This window comes from Peromyscus eremicus, chromosome 5, assembly GCF_949786415.1.
Source record: "Peromyscus eremicus chromosome 5, PerEre_H2_v1, whole genome shotgun sequence".
Taxonomy (NCBI): domain Eukaryota; kingdom Metazoa; phylum Chordata; class Mammalia; order Rodentia; family Cricetidae; genus Peromyscus; species Peromyscus eremicus.
In genome coordinates this window covers 44178507-44188971 of record NC_081420.1, presented here as the reverse complement: position 1 = coordinate 44188971, position 10465 = coordinate 44178507, and positions in this window count along the sequence as shown.

Genomic DNA, 10465 nt, shown 5'->3' with positions numbered 1-10465 from the left:
TTTGTAATGACAGAAAGGAAGTGGATCTGGATGGGAGTGGAGATGGGAAGGAGCTGAGAGGAGGGGAAACTATAATCAGGATATTCCATGTGAGAAAATACTTCATTTTCAATAAAATAATAAAATTCCAAAACTAAAACAAAACAGACTACAAATTAAAAGGGTAATATTTTGTCTTATGGGTATGTGTGTTTAGCCTGCATGCATGTCTGTGCATGAAGTTTGTGCCTGGTACCCTTGGAGGCCAGAATTCATCAGATCCCTTGGAACCATAGTTATAGATGGTTGTGAGCCACTGTGTGGGTGGGGATCAAATGACTCCAGTACAAGCAGTCAATGCTCTTTACTGATGAACAATCTCTCTAGATAACCCCCTAATACATTTTTGAAAAGACTAGATAAAAGATGACTGAATGAGAAAAAAAAAATAGGAGAAAATGGTGAGCCCTCTGAGTATGTTGGAGAGGAAAACAGATTGGCTCAGTCAGGAAGTGTCTTTGCAGCAGGTAGTGAGTTAATAGTTTGAATTAAGAATGACCTGAAAGTGAAAGAATTCAGAACACCTAGTTTGACTCAAAGCTGCCCTCACTTGATAAGGCTAAAGGCACATGGTGTCCAGGGAAGATTTGGTCAAAGCAGAAGCCAAGGAAATACTTCAAGAAAAGAGCTGATTCCTTATACCCAAGCAATACTTGCACACACTAAGATAAAACGATTTTCTTAGATTTTGCAGAGTAATCTTTACCATCCAGTAACAACATGGAGTCAGATATTTTTATAAGTAATCATTTGCAAACAAAAGTACTTTTAAAATAAATGTAAAATTTTGGGGCTGGAGATGGCTCAGCAGTTAAGAGCACTCACTGGCTGGCTTCCAGAGGAGTCCGGTTTGATTCCCAGCACCACAGGGCAACTACCATCTCTTAACTTCAGTCTCAGGCGATCCAGTACCCTCTTCTGGCCTCAGTGGGCACCATGCAAACACACGGTACACCAGTATGCATGTAGACAAAACACACATTTTAAAAAATCTTTTAAAAATATTTTAAAACTCTGAAATTCTGATACATTGTAATTACATATCTTTTGTCATGTATATTGCTTAGCATTCTGTGAACATGTTAATTGGCCCATTTTCACTGAGAAATTTTCTGCCAATATTTGTCTCCACTCTATTTCCTCTTCTACTGTCCCTGGAAAGTGGGATATCAGGATCTCTTGCCGACTTACTGATTCTCCATTTGTACTTTACTCCAGTTTAATTTTTGCAGTAAACTGTAGAAAGGAGCACCCCTTAAAATGTTTAGACTTGCTTCTTCTTCGGGTGGAGATGTGGTTTTTAGCCTGCCCACTTTTTTGTTTGCAGTTGTTTTTAATGTCCCATAGCTCTTACTTTTTCAAGTCTTTCTTTAGTGATAGCTTTAATAACTATTATTGGTAACCTTACAAGATTCCCTTCAGCTCAAGTTATGGAAATAACATTCCCGCTTTCATCAATTGTTTTGACATATGTGAATAGCTTTTATGGATAATTCTTGCCCTAGAGCGCTTTGTTCATCTGATAGAATTGCTGCTGTGCTGAAGATGAAGCCAATACAAAGAGAAGTGAAGCAAAATAACTACAAAGTAGTGGGCCGTATCTGAAGCATGATCTTCTTGAGGTGTAAGAGAAGAAATTCTCTCTTGTCTATGCAACTTTCAGCCAAATTTTCTGGTGTTTGCAAACCCACACATGCTGACCTACTAGAGGATTTGGTTAAAGTGACGTAGTAAACTCAAATATTTGGAGTTGGCAGAATGAAGGTGGAGAGTTGGAAGTAATTCCCACTATCCGAGGCATGAGTGATCTTTGCATTTGGCCATATTGCTACCTTATATATTAAGCTACTAGCCCTGTTCCTATAGTAGCATTAAGGGAAGTAAAAGAGGAAATCCAAATGATAGAATATATTGGCTATTTCCTAAGGTCCACAAGAAAACTGTATCCATTTGAAGGTGGCCTGGCTAGAAGCAGAAGTCCTTTCTGACTGTTACCTACACTCCAAGTGGACGTTTTCAGTATTTGAAAAGCTGGATTATCCAGCTGGGGAGAACAGCATCACTCATTTGGTAAAGTGCTTGACTAGTATGCAAAACAAAACAAAATTTAAAAAAACCCAGAAAAATAAAACAAAAACCTGGTCTGAATCCACTCCCAGTACTCAGGAAGTGGAGACAGAAGAATAAAAAGTTCAAGGTTGTCCTCAACCACATAATAAGTTCAAGGCCAGCCTGGGCTACAAGAGACTGTGAGACACACACACACACACACACACAATCTAAAAACAAACAAAATTGAGAATAAAACAAGAACAGCTAAATTATCTTCAAAGTGGGAGACATAGGTGATATGACTGTGGGGATAAAGTTAACATCAGTCTTTTCAAAATTAAAGGATTATGAATAATTTGTTCTCACCCAAAGCTGTTGTTTCTCATAGCCTCAAGGCCAGATCTTACTAATGAAAGATAAGAGGAACCAGTAGGTTACAGAAATAAAACATGAACGAAGGACTGTATTGTACTATCATTCTGTTCTGATCTACTACACAGAGGACTGTATTGTACTATCATTCTGTTCTGATCTACTACACAGAAAAACCCAACAGCAATTCACATCTGTCCTTCAAACAACCAGTTCACTTGGAGTTTTTTTCAAAATTGGATTTTGTGATCTTTTATTTCCAGTGCACATGAGAGACATTGGCTTGCAAAGATTTGCAAAGGTCGTGTCAGGTTTACAGGAACACAGGAGGGACAGTTCTTTCTCTAATCTAAGAATATGTAACGATTCTAATTCATAAGGAACATTCTCAGCCTACACTGAAAAGATTTGTTTCAGATTCTGACATTTTAACAGATTTTTTGAAATGGACAGTTTTTACCTGTGTCTGTTTAATCCAACTTATCAAGGCATTGAGAAAACACAGTCTGGCTCTGTTAATATGAACCTTACAAAGCAAACCTAGCTTAGGATAGAAGTTAGTAGTGTCTGCTTGTTCCAGGGGAATGACTGGAAGGAGCAGGCCTTCTGCTGGTAAATATGTTAAAGTTCTAAATTACATAAAACTAAAACCAACTTGTGATTGGTGCTCATCTTGGGTCGAAGTTAAATGCAAGCCGCATGTGAGAGCAAATCTATCAAAAAGGTTCTAAGACGGGATGGAGTATTAATAGTTTCTTCCCGGCAAATACAAAACTAGCTAACTAGCTCTCCTAATGGAAAGTAAGGAAAAAAAATATGGAAAGTTGAAGGTAAAAAGTAGTGTTTACACCACAAAGAATACAGGGGCTACATTCACTTTAGCGTTCTCCATTAATCTTTTTCAGAATAAGATAGAACTTGGAAAGTATTTCAAAAATTTATACTCTAAAGAAAGCATCAACAATGATGCTTTTATTATCAACAGGGAAGAAACAAGATTCCTTCACCACTTTCATATCTTTCCTTTCTCAATGGCAACAAAAACATCACTTCACATCAGAAACTATAATGTACTTATCTCCAGAATAAAATAAAGGTACTATATCCATTTTCCTAATGAAAATTTTAAGGAGTTTCAGTTAACTGCCTAAGACTATATACAGATGAACAAATGGTAAAGCCAAAATTTAATTATGGTATTAATCTATACTAGTTATAACACTAGTTTTGGGTTTTCAAACCTCTTCCTTAAGCACTGTGTAAGGATCTGCCTTGTCCTCTGCAGATCAAAAGCATTGTGTATGATAGGTAAATGCTCTGCCTGAGGTATACTTCTATTTCTTAATTAAATGGGCTGATGCTACTTTGTATTCACAGTATTTCCCCCATAGATGAGTATTTGACACATGATGGGTATTACCAACTGTCAATTTGATGAAATCTAGAGTCACTTGAGGGAAGGGCCTCCGGGCATGCCTATAGGGCATTATTTTGATTGGGTTCACTGAGGTGGGGAGACTTGCCCCCTGGGGTGCCACCATTTCCTGTGCAGTAATCCTCAATGGTATAAGAGAAAGTGATCTAGACACAAGCATCCATCACTCTTCTTCCCGTGGATGTGACCAGCTCTTTTGAGGCCTGCTGCCTTGACTTCCCAGTCATGATGGACTTGCACCTTAAACTGTAAGGCCAAATCAAGATTACTTTATCACAGCAACGGGAATTGTAACTAAGACGCATTTGTATTTCACACTTTATAAATTATCTTATACACGTATCAACACAGGAATGCTCAAAATGCACTTTTTCTTCCTTAGTATCTTATTTTGCCCTGCTAAAGTAGGTAATTATTTCAGTGTTTTCCCATTGTGAACAGTAAATTATACTGAGTTAAAACCTGGTAGAGAAACTCCATTGAAAATAAATTTGTCTGCATGTATGTGGGTATACATGCCGCAGTCCATGTGTAGAGGTCAAAGGGCAACACATAGAAGTTGGTACTCTATGTGGTTCCAGGGATCGAACTCAAGTTATCAGGGTCCTGACAAGTGTTTTTATGCACTGAGCCACCTACTAGTCAAATGATCTCAGCCATTCATGGTTCTACGTTCTTAAGCATGTTTCTTAACACTTGTTAAAGTCTCCTGTAAGGCTAATAGTTCAGACTCTCTGACCTCTATGTCTTACCGTCATGTCTAGCATTAAACATCTTTCTTTCCTCCTCCTCGCCACCTTTCTTCCTTGTGTAACAGACTTGTTACAAAATGTTGGTCATGAGAATAGCAATGACCATTCTTGATCTAAAAAGGATGTTACCTAGTATTCCACCCCAAATATAGCTGTACAATTGTTCTGGAAATGGCTAAAGCTATATAAGAACAGAAATACCTTTTTAAAATTGATTCTAAAAATCATTAATTTTACTACAAAAAAATGGGGAACAAATAGTTGGTTAAAGTAATATGAAAGTGGATACATTTTGTTTTTTATATTGGATCATCTCAGGCAATTTTTTTAAATCCCTGATGTCATTCGCTCAAGAGATAGATGGAGGTCCGGAACTTATCTCAGTGATAGCACTTCATTAGCATTCACCAGGCCAAGTTCAGTTCCCAGCACCAACAAAAAACACATTTCAAAAAGGAAAATATGTGGTTAGAAAAATCTGTCCTAATTTTACATTAGAAATCAGCAAGAGGTACCAAAATACAACTTTAAAACAAATCTCCGGAAAGATTAAAACAAAGGGGGTAGGGAGACAGCTCAGCAGTTCTGAGCTCTTACAGAAGATCTAAGTTCTGTTCCCAGCAGCCTATGGTCCCAGCTCCAGGAGCCTGTGCCCTCCTTTAGACACTTTCATTCACATGCACATACTCACACACAGATACACAGAATGAAAAAATATATTTTAAAGCAACAATCATAATTGTCAACCAAAAAGGTGGAGTGGCAACGCATGATGGCACACAAACAATCCCAGACGTGAGAGGCTGAGACAGGAAGCTCACCGAGTCTAAGACCATGCCTGCCCACATAGACGTAGTCTGAAAACAACTTGGCATACAGCCGAATCTAAACAGAAGACCAGTAATTGTAGCATACTAAAATAGAATCTAGTAGAATTCATGTTAAAATGTAAATACCATGAACATTTACGTGCTGAATAATATAGTATATATGAATATATAAGACAAGTGAAAAAGAATACAGGGCATCTCGCCAGTGTTTTAGAAAATAACAGAGGAAAATACAGTAATTTTATACAATAAGATCAAGTTAAAGAAGTAATCAGATTCCTAACATTAAAATGCCTCCTTTCAAAAGTTGAAGAAAATTATTACTCAACAAAGCAGGGGGAAAAAAATGAAATTAAGGATACCAAAATCAAATAGTGGAATAAATTAGAAAATAATCTATATGAATAGTGAGAGAATGGAAGTAGATTGGGAAAATGAATGAAGAAAATAAGAGGAAAAGAAACCAAGAAAAACAAAATGCTGGGTAAAATGACAAGGAGTCCTAGCTCACCTGAGACTAAGTGAGGGTCTCTGGAGCTCACAGGTTCAAGACCAGCCAGCCTGGGTAACACAACTTAAAAACTCCTTGTGAAAAGAGCAAGACTAGACCTCCTATCCACCCAAAAGAGGAAATTAACAGTATGTTTAAACAAGATATGTTTATATGCATGCTAACTGTTCAAACATATTGCAGAATATATAAATGTTCAGAAAACAAAATTCCCAGGATTTGTATTCCAAACAGAACCCTGAACAGATGGAGAATACAAATGGAAAGAGGAAAACTAAAAGATTACCTTCAAATTGGAAATAAAACATTTTTTACTTATGTGTCACTACATGTTAATTAATACCTGCCTGAGTAAACACAGATACAGAATCTTAAATACTTAGTCAGTAGTACACAGCTATATTAAAATTTTAAATAGATGGCTTAATATTGGATCCTATTAACAGGTGTCCATTACCAGGACAGGGTGGTGTCTTATGGAGAAAAGTCCTTATAAACATTGTTAAAAAATTGAACCTTATCCTAATAAATATGCTTTAGGAATAAAAAGAACTCATATTATGAAGTAGCCCATCCCTAATTTAGTTTATACATGAAGGCCAAAACTGTAAAAGTTAAAGACATTCATAAAATCAGAAAGGATAAATCAGTCAACTCAAAGTTTATTAAAAATAATAGCTAAACAGTATGGCCAGATTTTAGTTTTAAACGATTAAACTTTCCTATATAAAGTTACAAGCAGCTGGGCGGTGGTGGCGTATGCCTTTAATCCCAGCACCAGGGAGGCAGAAGCAAGCAGATCTCTGTGAGTTTGAGGCCAGCCTGGTCTACAAAGTGAGTTCCAGGACAGGCTCCAAAGTTACACAGAGAAACCTTGTCTCGAAAAACAAAAAAAAAAATAAAAATAAAGGTTCAAGCTTAAAAATATTACAATACTGGGGCTGGAGAGATGGCTCAGTGGTTACAAAAACAAGTACTGCTCTTTCAAAGGACCCAATTCTATTCCCAACACTCCCAACAGGCAGCTCCTAACTGCCTGCAACTGCAGGTCAGGGATCCAGTGGCTGGCCTCTGGGCACCTGCACTCGTGCACAAGCCTAGCTAGAAATTAAAAACACATCTTTAAAAATTATTACAATACTTACGAGGACTTTCTTTGTAGAAGCAACAAAATACTATAATCTGAAACAAAAACAAAACAAAAAACAACCTAGTACATCCAACAACAAAGAAAAATTTGGATCTTACAAGGGAAACTTAACAAAATACTATGTTCTAAGTGGCAAGCTCCTCTAAGCAAAGTTTGACTGAATGTTATTTTCAACTAAAATAGGTAATGGGTAAAGTGATGAGATGGGAACAGAAAAGGAGAGAAATGTAAAGTTCTTCTTGGTTTTTTGTTTGTTTGTTTTCAATGCAGAGTCTTCATGTAGCCCAGGCTGGCCTCAGGAACTCACATTGTTGCTGGATTACCCTGAACTTCTGATCTCCTGCCTTCACCTCACAAATGCTAAGATTACAGTTGTGCAGCAACACATGCATTTTATGCCAGTGCTAGGGGATCAACCTGAGGCTTTGGGCATTCTAGATAAACACTCTTAGCAAATGAGCTACATCCCTAACTAGTCAAGTTCTGAAGCTCTGTCCTATAACAGGTTATCCATACAGGCCATACATTTTGCTAAGAAGTGTAAATATAATAAAAACCACAACACCACACAGCTCCATGGTAAAGCACTTTCCTAATGTGCAGGGTTCTGAATTCAAGCCTCACTAAAATACAAACACATATAAACAGGTCACAAAGATCAGGATGGAATACCACAGAGACCTCAGGATTATAACCAAATCAATCAGACATAGAAAACACAAAAACTAGGAGTAGAACAGGTCAGCAGAAGCTTTTGGTGTAACTAAGTATAAGTACAAGCTTCAGAAAAGGCATAAAATTGAACCCTTGCTTCACAAAAAATAAAACTTTATAGACAAGCAAGAATATCAAATAAAGCTCATTAGTAATAAGACACAATTTTAAAAGATTATCACCTGACAAACAGAACCCTCCCTGTACTCCATTCCTAAAGAAACCACATGAAAGTGGAAAGCAAGTGTCTGAGGTGCTAAGTTTTGTCCAGCAACCACCACCCCTCACTACCTCACAAAAAAACATGGCACACTAAATCACAAGGGGTCTTTTCCAGAGTCTATTTTAAATATATACAAAAAGAAAACAAGGCTCTTAAAAAGAGACTATCAAATACAAACCTCTTTTCCTTTTAGAAACAAATGGCTTATACATTAGATCTAACTCTGAGATATTATAAAACTCTTGCAAAAGAATTTAACTGTACAACAAACTAATGGGGAGGAGTGAGGATGACTCATTTTAATAAAATCAGAACTAGAAAATTCTCATGAGGCAAGAACTATAGTCCGTCCTTTCACTGTGATCAAACTTCTGTTTCTTCCATCTTCAGTTGATCACATGACAGCCTATTAGTAACATAATAATTTAAGAAAAAATGAAGAAGCCCTTTGGTAAATGGCAAACTTATAAAATGATTTGAATTAATAGAACCATTATAAGATTTACATGCAAATTATTTGTAAGCCTGATACTAATCCTGCTGTGCAAATAGGAAATACATTTTTAATGACTTGGTCTCAGAATTAGTGCATGTAGCCTGTAGAAAATGCACAGGAACCTTTTAGTAACTGCAAAGATGAAATGCATCTGCTACCAACTTCTAGTTTTCTAAATTACTTTTCCTGTGTTTTTTCTATAGTCAAAGAAAATGGGATTTTCTCAGTTTTGTTTTCTTGAGACAGGTATCATTGTAACTCTAGCTGGCCTCCAACTCAATAAGTAGACCAGGCTAGACTCAAGCTTCTTGCCTCTGCCTCCTAAGGTCAGGATATAGACATGTGCTACTGCCTGGCATTACCAAGTTTTTAGGGGTTTTTGTGTGTGCTGGGGATTAAACCTGGGCATTGTGCCTGTTAGACAAGCATTCACTGAGCTATAGCCCTAGCCCTTAAAAAGTTACTAAATTATTACTAATAATTTAGCTAAATTATGAGGCTAGTCTAATACTGTCAGATTATTAGTTGCCCTAGTAAAAAGTTGGTATTGCTTAGGCATGGTATCAGGTACCTGTAATACTAATAGTTGGTGGGTAGAGGCAGGAGGATCAAGAGCTCAAAGCTAGCCTTAATTAAGTACATAGTGAGATCAAGGCCAGCCAGAGCTTCATGAGATTGCCAAGAAACAATAAAATAAAAAGTATTTACTGCAGAATTAGAATGTGGTGTAGGTGTAGAGGAACCACACTGGCAATATCAGCTATCAAAATTAAACCAGGGTATTCTCTTTCTAAGCCTTTTCTTCAGCTGTACTGTGGAGATTGATCATTTCATTTTGGACTTTTAGGTGCAGCTCAGACTTCAGATAGCAAAGCCAGCATCCCAAACATTTATGTATTCAAAACCTGCATTTAAGTTCCACTTCAAACAACCTGGAGTCGGGTCAAATTCACCAAAACCTTCACACATAAGTGCCAGCCATTTCAGTTCAGAAGCATATAATCCACACCGTATGTGTTTTCCTCAAATCTCAGCATTTATGAGCCAGCGAGATTTAAGTTGAAATTTGTTTCCTTCACTGACCTTGTGGCTTTGCTTCCTTACAGAGCCTTATTTCTCCATTCAAATTTCAATGTAAAACGACTCCAATTTCCATTTTATATTCACTCAAACATAATTTATTCAAACACCTAGCTCCTCCAGAAATTAATAAACTCTGTCAGCCTCATCGATGCATGGTTGAATCTTGACGATTATGAATATATCCCAAGAACTGGACAAGCAACTGGCAGGTGATAGTCACTGAGTATGTATTTGCTAGCAGAAGTGGAAGCAGTTCAGCTATCACATTATTTCACATTCCACAAACCAGCTTAGTCAATTAACTCTCTAAAATTATATTTTCAGTTTTCCAACAGATAAAGATTGAAAACTTAGACATACTGACATTTCCATGCAGGAAAAATTCATGCTGAGACATATAAACTTAACAGAAAAATTGTTTTTTCATAGGTTGTTGTTTTTATGTTCATTTTCTTACCTGCAGTCTGACTTCTTTCTACCCCCAACTTAGTACTTATTTAGACTTTACTCAAGAATACAGATTATAACCTAAATAGTCAGTGATTTTCCAGCTCTGTTCTTAATCCAAACTCACAGAACTGAAATAGTAATGGTCTGCAGCACTGCATTTACACTTTACTGATGTGTTTCATCATAAGATACATTTTTCATGTACCACCACCCTAAGTCACATTACCCTGCAATAACTGGCCTCTCAGCACTGCATTATGGTTGAACTGGTATCCCCTTTGCTTCTCTATACATAAGGTATTGTCACACTGTCTAAGAAAACACAAGTTATTAGAAGGGATAGTTCCAACTTTCTATT